The sequence below is a fragment of the Meleagris gallopavo genome, chromosome 5 (genome assembly GCF_000146605.3).
Source record: "Meleagris gallopavo isolate NT-WF06-2002-E0010 breed Aviagen turkey brand Nicholas breeding stock chromosome 5, Turkey_5.1, whole genome shotgun sequence".
NCBI lineage: Eukaryota > Metazoa > Chordata > Aves > Galliformes > Phasianidae > Meleagris > Meleagris gallopavo.
Window position 1 is genome coordinate 344,787 of NC_015015.2, and position 9,996 is coordinate 354,782.

A 9,996-nucleotide genomic window follows, 5' to 3' on the forward strand; every position below is an offset into this window, starting at 1 on the left:
TATATATATATATATATATATATATATATATATATATATATATATATATATATATATAATCTATGTTTGTCCTTCTACTCCAACTACAAAGCTTGGCATGTGTGATACACTTTACTATTACTTCTTGAAAACCAAGACGCTCAGTTCAGCAGTGGTAAAGAGGATCCCATCCTTGCCTCTTAGATGCTCCAGTTTAAAGTAATCAAGAGCAAGACAATATGCACAGCTAAGGAGCACATCATGGGCTTCCACACACCCCCAGCACTCACTATTGCTTGATTAACACATTGTTCTACACACACTACCCAGATACCCATTGCATTCCCTTAGCTAGAATTCACAGGCATGATTTCTATAGAGAATAAAATCCACAGTTCATAAACACAATGATCTTGAAGGAAATACACTAATAGATCTTTATGAGAACCTAACGTCATAAAATGACTCGATTCCTAGCACATAATTTTTCCATTAAGAAATGCTCAAAGGGATGTGAGTAGTCCTGATTTTGTCATACCAGTATACAACTGCCTTTAACTGCACCAAAGACGGGCTCATGGATTACCTGAGCAAGATAAACATTAGAATTAAGTCAACAGCAAAGAAACGTGTTGTGGCACGCTGCTGCAGTACAAAGTTGAAGCGTCGCTAGGCACAATTTTAAATATAATGAATTGAATGCACTGCAATGGCAAAACACAACTATGTGTCTGGAGAAGATCAAAAGCATAAGGAGAGATATTCTTGGAGGTTAACAGCGATGAGCGTGAACATGTGGATGTTCCAGAACTTATCAGGGCACAATTCTGTAAACATTACGCTAAGAGCTCACTGCACATGCAGTGGAAGAACGAAGCATTCCCTCTTCTTGAAGATAATGTAGTAATTGTAAGGTGAAAAACATTCACTTGAAGTGATTGGGAAACTGCCTTTTTTTGGCCGATACTGCCAGCATTACATATTACAAGCAAAAACATTCCTGTTACAACAAATATTGTCATGGATAGAATGAGTTATCAAGATCTCATCCAAAACAGACTTCTGTCTGACCTCAAAACTAATAACATCACCACCCTCACAAGCTTTCTTCTACCAATAGCTCTCATTCTTTGTGTAGTGCTCTTTATGTAAGCCTACAACTCAGAGCTGTTGAATTATCTGCACATCAGACAAGAATGATTTTGCTAAGTGTGTATGACTGGTTTGAACCCAAAGTCTGCTCACCGTCAGCAGCATTATCAGATTAGACAGTCACTGGTGAGAACAGTGACAAAGTTCAGGTGCTACAACAATTAGAAACCGAGGATATATTTGTGGCACCATTGGTGAAATACACATTAAGAGGGAGTCAGACTCCTTGGCACGCCCTCCTTCTGAACAGCATCAGTTAATGGGAGTTCTTAGTAGAGTTAAGGATCCTTAAATCCAGCCAGCACATGACCTCTAGAGATCACCAAGGGCAATAAGGACGCACGCTTAAGAACACAAGAAGGAAATAAAAGACATGAGAACAGAAAAAAATCTGGTGTCCTTGAAGTCAGTTCAGAGTAACCATCCCTTACAATGCCTTCTTTAAAGACTAAATGCTTGCCACTGTACCTCTAAGGAGCAACATTCACACTAAGAATGTAGTTGACCCCAGAACTTTCACAAAACTCTATGTCAAATGCAGCTCAGGCTATTCAGATGTCATTGTCAATCAACCTTTTTCATGGAAAAAGGGAACTAATAATAATAACACTCAACTTTTTTTTCCTATTTCAGTCTAACCTTCCTACACAAGATTTATACAAGTAAATATAGGCATGCAGCGCATTCCAGTCCGCATTATCATTATTCTCTTATTTCAATCATGCATTAATCTACATAACATTAATTCACAACAGGCAGGTTGTATTTTTATACCAAGAAGAATATAGATTTGCTATTCATTTCGAAAATGAAGCCAAACCCATATACTGAATATAAATTACATCCAACACATTCAATATTTTTTATACAGTAAGATGCAATTGCATTAAAAAAAAACAAGGAGCAACTCAAACAAATAAATTAGTCTATTGAACAGCCTTCAAGTATTCACCAAGCCTAAAATTTAAGCACATTTCAGCTTGTAGGGCTTCATTAATCATTCATGAATTAACACCACAAGCTGCAGAAATACTCCACATTTGTAACTATTGGCCAACTGGACAGAACAATTAGTTACCAGATGACGTTTTGTTTTCAGGTACTCCTCTGTGATACACGGTTTATCCCACAGATAAATTCTGATCCCTGGATGTCTAAAACAGGATTTGATACAAGAACATTCATTTTCAGGATGTATCACTATCTTCATAAGTAACCAAGAGCTATCCAGCTACTCACAATCACAAATTACACGGCCTTTACAGAGTACTTGAAACTCTCCTTTTTCAGAGCAGGATTGAATACGGCCTCTATAGTTAAGTGATTGAACTGAGCAGAAAATGTTACGGAATGGTGCATAGCAGCAACCAAAACAGATGAGGGGGTGGCACAGCATTGCCCTCCCTTCTTGTCTCAACACATTCACACTGACCACCGTGGATAAAAGCTTTGCCTTGATACTATCTCTGATTTATGTTATGTTTGTTGGCTTAGAAGTACCTCAAATTAAAACAAAAAAAAAAAGCATTAAGGGAAATGCACAAAATTTCACATTAACTGTCCTTGTATTTGAGGACATAAAAGCATATTCCCAGCACAAGAGACAAAAATAATAACTTAGTTCTTTCCTTCTGAGGTGGTAACTGGTAACTTCTGACTACACCTTTATTGATATGGGTGATGTAGAGGAGTTAAGAATTTTTCACTGCATTTCTTCCCACACTTTCAACACATATTTCAAATGAACGTAGTTCAGGAAGCCAATAAATATTTTTTATATTGCAAGTAAAATGAATTAAAATAGTTAACCAAGGCTTGACAAAATAGTAAAATCAGTGGGCAACTCTGAAACAAGTCTGTCCAAAACTAAATCCTGCATTTTCTAATTGAGACTCTTACATAAACTTCTCCTCTCTGGAAAAAAATATGACAGTTATTTTAGGAAGTTCTAGAATACATGACTGCTAGTTGTGCTTCCACCAGCAGTGCTCCTGAAAATCAATATAAATACAGGATGCAGCACAGCTACAAAGCCAATAATCTTAAAAAAAAAATCCCCCACATTTTCAAACACCATACATTTTAACTTTGAAATCTATCTTACAGTTATCTAATGGTAACACATTTGAATTGGTTTATTCTACCACAAAATTGCACTTTTTGAAGCCCTTAATTTTCCCACATTGCTTCTGATGACTGTGATAGCATTTATGGATCACCACCTGTCACTGTCATACGGTGATGTGATACTAATAATAAACATTATGCCTTCTGTGCTGTTTGTTGAGCTTGGCTACGTTATATGACTTCCTCTTTTAGAACATGAAATTTAGCATATATAAAAATAACACTTGTTTCAGATGGAAAACTGCTATTATATTAATTGCACTCCGATATTCCTTCTCCTAAGTAGAGAAGTTTGATGCTACTTAGGAGAAACGTACACACTTCACAAAAGGAAAAGGTCACGCATCAAGGCTGAAGATTCTCTTTACCATAATATTGTGCAGAGAAAAGGAAGAAACACAAGTTTGTTTTCCTCATGCATGCTCTCCAACACTAGCTCAGCACAAGCACTTATAGAGAGAAATTCCCCTATCCTGTACTAAGTAGCGTCACAAAACAGATTTACATACAAAACCCTAAGTACACCACAAAGCAAAGATATACAGCTGATCACTAATAATTTACAGGGCACATCACGTGCACTGCCCCATCCAACTCACAGATACAGAATAAGGCCACAGTACTAATGACAACTGATAGATAGCATTGCTTCAGGAATGGATATATTGGAAATAATATAATGGATCTTTCACAATGTTATTACAGAACGTGCAATTTAAATATAGAATATAGCTATTCATGCTGAGAGACAAGAAGCAATTTATCACTCTCCCATTCCACACAGACATTTAAGAGATTTCATCTCCTTGGGGAAACAAAATTATCAGCAACGGTTGAGACTTAACGAAATACACAATTGTTCAACAATAGTGTAAACATAATAATGTTCAAGAATCTGTCATGGTCTCTAAAAAACAAATTTGGATGTGCAACTAACTCAAATTTCTGCAGATTGATACGTTTAACAGAGGCACAAGAAGAATGAAATGATACAAAACACCAAAAACACAAACACTTATTCTTTGTCCACAGAGATAAAAACATAGCTCTACTTATTTTATAGAAATGCCGTGAACCACAATTCAAGGAACATAGCACACTTGTAACATTTTTTAGAGTTTATTAACCAATAGATCTTAAAAATAGTAGAAATTAAACTCTCGTAGTTAAGAGGAGTGAGACTTTTAAACCTGCTAAATTGTTTTCAGAACAAAGGCAAGATCACCACCTGCTTTCTGATTGCTATGATTGTGATAAAAAAATGCAATTGCAACTCAGCAATTTAGATAACCAAGCATACAATCAGTAAGTGTGCAGAGTTTGAGATTAAGTTGGATTATCGCAATGGTAAGATATTAAGTGGAAAATGCTTACTGATGTTGTAGGCTTGCAATGTTGTCCACAAAGAGTGATCTCCAGGAAGAGATCCTTCCTCTGTGGCAGTCAGCACTTAAATGGGATCTAGGAGAGCCAAGCTCCACTCCTTCCGGTAGCACAGCTGAATTGCCTTCACCTGTGCTCCCAGGGCTGACTCACTGCTTGCCTCAGGTAGTCAATCAGAGGTTCAGGCCATAATTCAGCAGTTCTCATACACCAAGCAACATAAACAAATAGATTAAATAATGCTGAAGAGAATTAGTCTGGCTACAACAATCTTAAACACTAAGAGAAAAGATTGAAAACATCCAGTTAAAACCCAAGACCCTTTGGCAAATGCAAGGCATCACTAGAATTAAAAGCTACCTTCTTTACAAAAAATATTCTACATTTATAAATACATTTTTGAACCCACATGAAAAAATTACCACTAAATTATATATGGAAATAAATTTATTTATATTTAAAATAAGAATTAGTAGATCTAATCAATATATGCAATCCTACAAAAATACTCTGAAAGTGCCAAATAACAAAAACACTGAATTATCCCCTGGGAAAGATTTAAAGTTCCAACTTCGCTATAACAGACTGAAGAGGGAGAAAAAAAAAGCACACCACTCGTGCGTTTGTTTAGAAGTGTCTCGCATCTCTAACACACGTTAATTGTGAAACCTTAAGTGTCTGGAAATGCTCTCAACGCTTACATTCCAACTTCATCCTTTATGCTCCAGCATCTTTACAAATTGTATCTGTAGCTCACGCATAATGAAGAGCTCTTACATTTTAAGTTAGTTACTTCTATTGTTGAAGCTGACTGTTTACATCTTTCAAGGGCTCTGCACTGAGATACTTGCTCATCATAGATGAATTTAATTCTTCACATTCTCCAGTTCAACAGTTCATTACATGTATTCTTTACAAATGTTAATTCAACGCACATCAGGCTTACATTGTAACCCTATAAACAGAATAGCCCTTCTACACTGGTAACTCTTCAATACTGTAACAAGAAATTGTATACCACGCTTATTTTTGAAAAGAAAAGGTTAGCTCAACACAAAACTCCCCTTAACTACTTCCAATATTTTTCCTCTTTACCATAAGCAATTACCAACCTAAGCTCCTCAAAATTCAACACACACTGGCAAAGTAGAAAAAAACTATGTATCGAACAGTTTGCCTTTACTACATGGGTGAAGAAGAAACAGCTTTATATCACTTAACATATTTCAAAATATTCATCTTAACATTATCTTAATGGTTTGTGATACAACAAAAGGCACAACAGTGACATCAGAGCAGCAAAGTCCCAGGCTACCAGCGAAGATTTACTCAAACACCACAACCACCAACACAAAAATAAAATAAAGAAAGAAAGAAGCTACTTACCTTCAAAAGACAAGGATCCCCAACAAAACACTCCTGCCTCCACTGCCAACCCTTAAATGAGGGCTGGGAAGGGGTGGATCCTGGCTTGATCCCTTCCAGTCACCCAGGTGCACTGCATGTGGCTGAGCTCCCCGGGCCCGGCCTTCCCATCAGGTGCTCCATCACTGCTCAATCACCTTGACTCAGCATTTCTGCTACAGTGGACCAATGCTTAAGTTTCATAAAAGAGGGAATACAGTGGATAAGAACCTATTGAAATACTCTTTTTTTTTGTTGTTGTTATTTAACAGTCTGATTACAAAACCCATGGTATTTCTAATGCATAAATTAAATATACCACTTAAATCATGATATTAATAAAAGATAACATCAGCCCCAAATATCTCTTCTTTTCACTAATTCATACTAAAGTGCAGCTATGAAATAACAACAGGAAATATTTAAATACCTTATTCAGCAGTGAGAAAAATCTCTGACACAACTTACCACTACTGAATAAGTGATTAATCAGATATTAAGAGTATCAAACAAATTAACTAACATGTGTTGGCACTACTGAGGGTTAAAATTTCCTCTGATTTTTTTTTTTAAACTAAATAAGGAGAGATGTCTCTCTTTCCTTGCACTTTCAGATTAATTTGACCTACTGTGGATATCGCTAAAAAATAAAAAAGAAAAAATCCTACAACCCACCTTGTCATGCTAAGTTCCCTGTACAGGCAGTAGAAATAAGTTGGTACTTTAAAAATTAACTGCGCACTATGAGTGCTTTTCCTTTTCCTCATCTTCAAAGGGAGCTTGAGGCAACTTGTTCAGACACAGGTATCAGACATAGCTATCACACGATAGACATCAGAAGTGAAGCGAGAGGAAATATAAAGAGATCCTGTTCCAGAATTTGTACTGTCAAGGTGGACGAGATTTTCACATTATTCAAGTCTTAAAAAAGACACTTATGCTCTTCTGTTATGTTTCAGAACTGAAATACTGTATTGATTGGGACTGCCAACAGATACCTTGTCATGAGCTCCCATCACTCTGATGTGAGTGGACCTCCAGGCAAAACAGACAAGGTGTAAACCTGAATTTCACACATTCTTCCCCCCTAAAACGAAGAGCATGCTAACAAAACAAATCAAAAGATGTCACCATCTCAATCTGAAATATTTGTGCTGCGTCCAATACTACCAAATAGCATTCTGCAACAGCTTCTGCACTGATCCTGCACTCGATAAACTTCAGGGCTTCTGCAAGTCAAGCTCCTCCTCCCGGCACAGCCATGCTGTGCCCCAGTAAAGCTGCTGTGCTATTTATGCCAAACGCATACATAAAACATATACCCAGGAGTCACCTGAACTGTCAGACAGAACAGCAGTCTAGCTGTAACTGCAGAAACTCTATCCTATCCCTTTCACAGTTTCTCATTTTCTCTCATTAGCAGCTCTAGCTATTAAATGCAGCAGCCTAAAACAGCCTCTGCAATGTTACCTGATGGCATTTCAATATTCCTCACGCACAGGGTAGAGCATTCTCAGCCACTTCCTACCATATCAAGGCTTGCCGTGAATTGCACTCATTCTTTGTGCTTTTATGACTGTTGCTGTCCAACAGCATGTCACAGTGCTACTTGCACAAAGGAAAAAACTACCATTTGTTTTTCTATGGGAACTGTTGAGTCAGTGCCTGAACCACTGATTGAGCACCTGGGGAAGGGACAGGTCAGCCCTGGGAGCACAGGTGAAAGCAATTCAGCTGTGTGACCAGAAGAGGTGGAGCCTGGCTGCACCTCTCTTAGACCCCATTTAAGGGCTGACTGCCAGTAGGGACTGGTTTCCTCCCCCGCTGAGTTTCCACTGTGACCCTACATCCTTGGAGATGGGTAAATGTTTCTTTTATTTCATAGCATCCTATTACACTGTTCCTTTCACTGTTACAGTTCTTGGTTTCTTTTCTTCTATTTTGCTTGTAAAATAACGGAAGATTAAAAAAAAAAAACAACTGAAAAAAAAAAGTAATATTTCATGTTTTTTCTTGAGTAGACGTGAGATAAGCAGTGTTATTTCTGCCTTGTCCTAGACAGCATAAAATCCATCTGGTAAGTAATGACACTGATTATTTTTGAAGTCTGCTTCTTTTCACTTTGCAACTCTGTCCCCAGTTTGTTTATCTCCCATTTAAACTAACAATTTAATAGTACTATAACTGTGCTTATCACAAGCCTAAGCTAAAGATGATCATGGCACTGTAACGAAAAGTGTCAGTATCTAACTCATGAGTGTTTAACTATCTGAACATCATATAGCATTTTAATATTTTTCCTGAAGAGCTGTCAGATATATTGTGTTCTGTCCATTAAGTACTTTACAAACATCTTTCTGCTTGAACAAGAGCAATTTTTCTGTGCCTCTGCATAAGGTGATAGAGATCAAAACATTAAATTGCTGATTGAAAGATAACTTCCATATCTGTTTTGTTTTTCTTATGGTATTAGGTCTTGAAATATAGAATTTCTCACTCTGTGTTTCTGCAGCACTTCAATTGTAACAACTCAAACATTTTACTCCTATCTTTCTCAAATAAACTTTCTCAAGGCATTTCATTCATTTCCACTTAAAAACATCTCAACAGCTTTATTTTTCATCTGGATAAGATGAAAGTATGTCTTTGAACCATTGGTGAGTAGAAACTCATAACAGACACTAATATAAGCTACGCTTGAAGACAACCTAACACTTCCATTCCAGCAGGTCAGTCAAAACGTTTAATCTGAACACTGAATTATACAGATAGCCTTAAAACACAGTAGAATTATCCCAGAACTGAGATTTAAAAAGAAATTTCTACTTGGATGTCTCCCATTATCTGGTGTACGTTCACTTTGACATTGAACATAGCGTGTGAGCAAATTTCTAGAGATTATTTGGAGAAAGGGAAACAAAATCCTAGGCTAACACAAAAGATTGCCAGGAGAGTCGCTCTCATAATTTTAATAATACTGTTATGTTTTTCCAAAAGATTTCTAAAACGTGACAATAACTGACCAGTGCTTGCTATTTTATCTTATCTGAATCAAGGAGAATGATTTAACTGAATACAAGTCAATAGTGCAGGAGCAGCTACATTAACATAACTTTAAAAAGTTGAAGTTACTGAGGTATACTTCTCCTTGACATAGCTTTGCAAGCAAGTCCTGACCCTTAATTTTAGTTCTAGTTAACTTCAAAGAATTTGCGAAATGTCCAAGTTTGTTGCTGCATAGGATGAAAAATGTAATCAATAGATATTCATTATCTGCATGGAAAGAATATTTAAGTATACTCTAATGAGTTAATTTAGCTTTTTAAGAAAAAGATGGGTTTGGATATTCTTCATTTATTGATCATGAAAGTAAGGAAGAGAACAACATGTTCAACAAGACAATTTGGTGAATGTGCCTGAAACTTCTAATTTGTAACAGGATATTGCTGAATACACTCCATCAGTAGAACTGAGCTAATTAGGACCTTGCATTCCAATTCAAGGGGAACCACCTGAATAAGGGACACTATTTGATTGAACACAATGTTTCGTAACTGACTTGGCACGTATTTTTTGTTTTCCACAAATTCACTAGTGAAGCCAAGGTAATTTGATATCTCATGTCAGAAAATCTTTCATCCAGGAACTGAAGTAGCACAACTACTAATGGACCTACTTAAAATAGCACAATGTACATTTTATACTAATTTAATGCCACAATATAAGCTCGAACAAAACTGATTCATAGTCTGACAAGAGCACCAAAAGTCTCAGCTCGAACTGGGAGCAGAAATGCTACGTTGAGTCCCTAATTGTGCAGATAGCAGGTACAAAACTGGCTCTCATCATTAACAGGCAACATTGCAGCTATCAAAAACGATGGTATTACAGCTTTCTTCCTCAGTTTTCATATGACACCTAATTGTCTGGTGATACGTTCTGCAAATGTAA

General features: G+C 36.8%; 1 long non-coding RNA gene across 1 annotated transcript in view; it reads left to right on the top strand.

Annotated features, from left to right (window-relative positions):
* The first annotated feature begins 7,863 nt into the window (after positions 1-7,863).
* LOC109367608 overlaps positions 7,864-9,996 on the top strand; it is a 3,235-nt gene continuing 1,102 nt past the window's right edge. The window contains exons 1-2 of the long non-coding RNA XR_002114812.1: positions 7,864-7,906; positions 8,067-8,122. This is a non-coding gene — a long non-coding RNA (uncharacterized LOC109367608). The remainder of the gene's footprint in view (positions 7,907-8,066; positions 8,123-9,996) is intronic.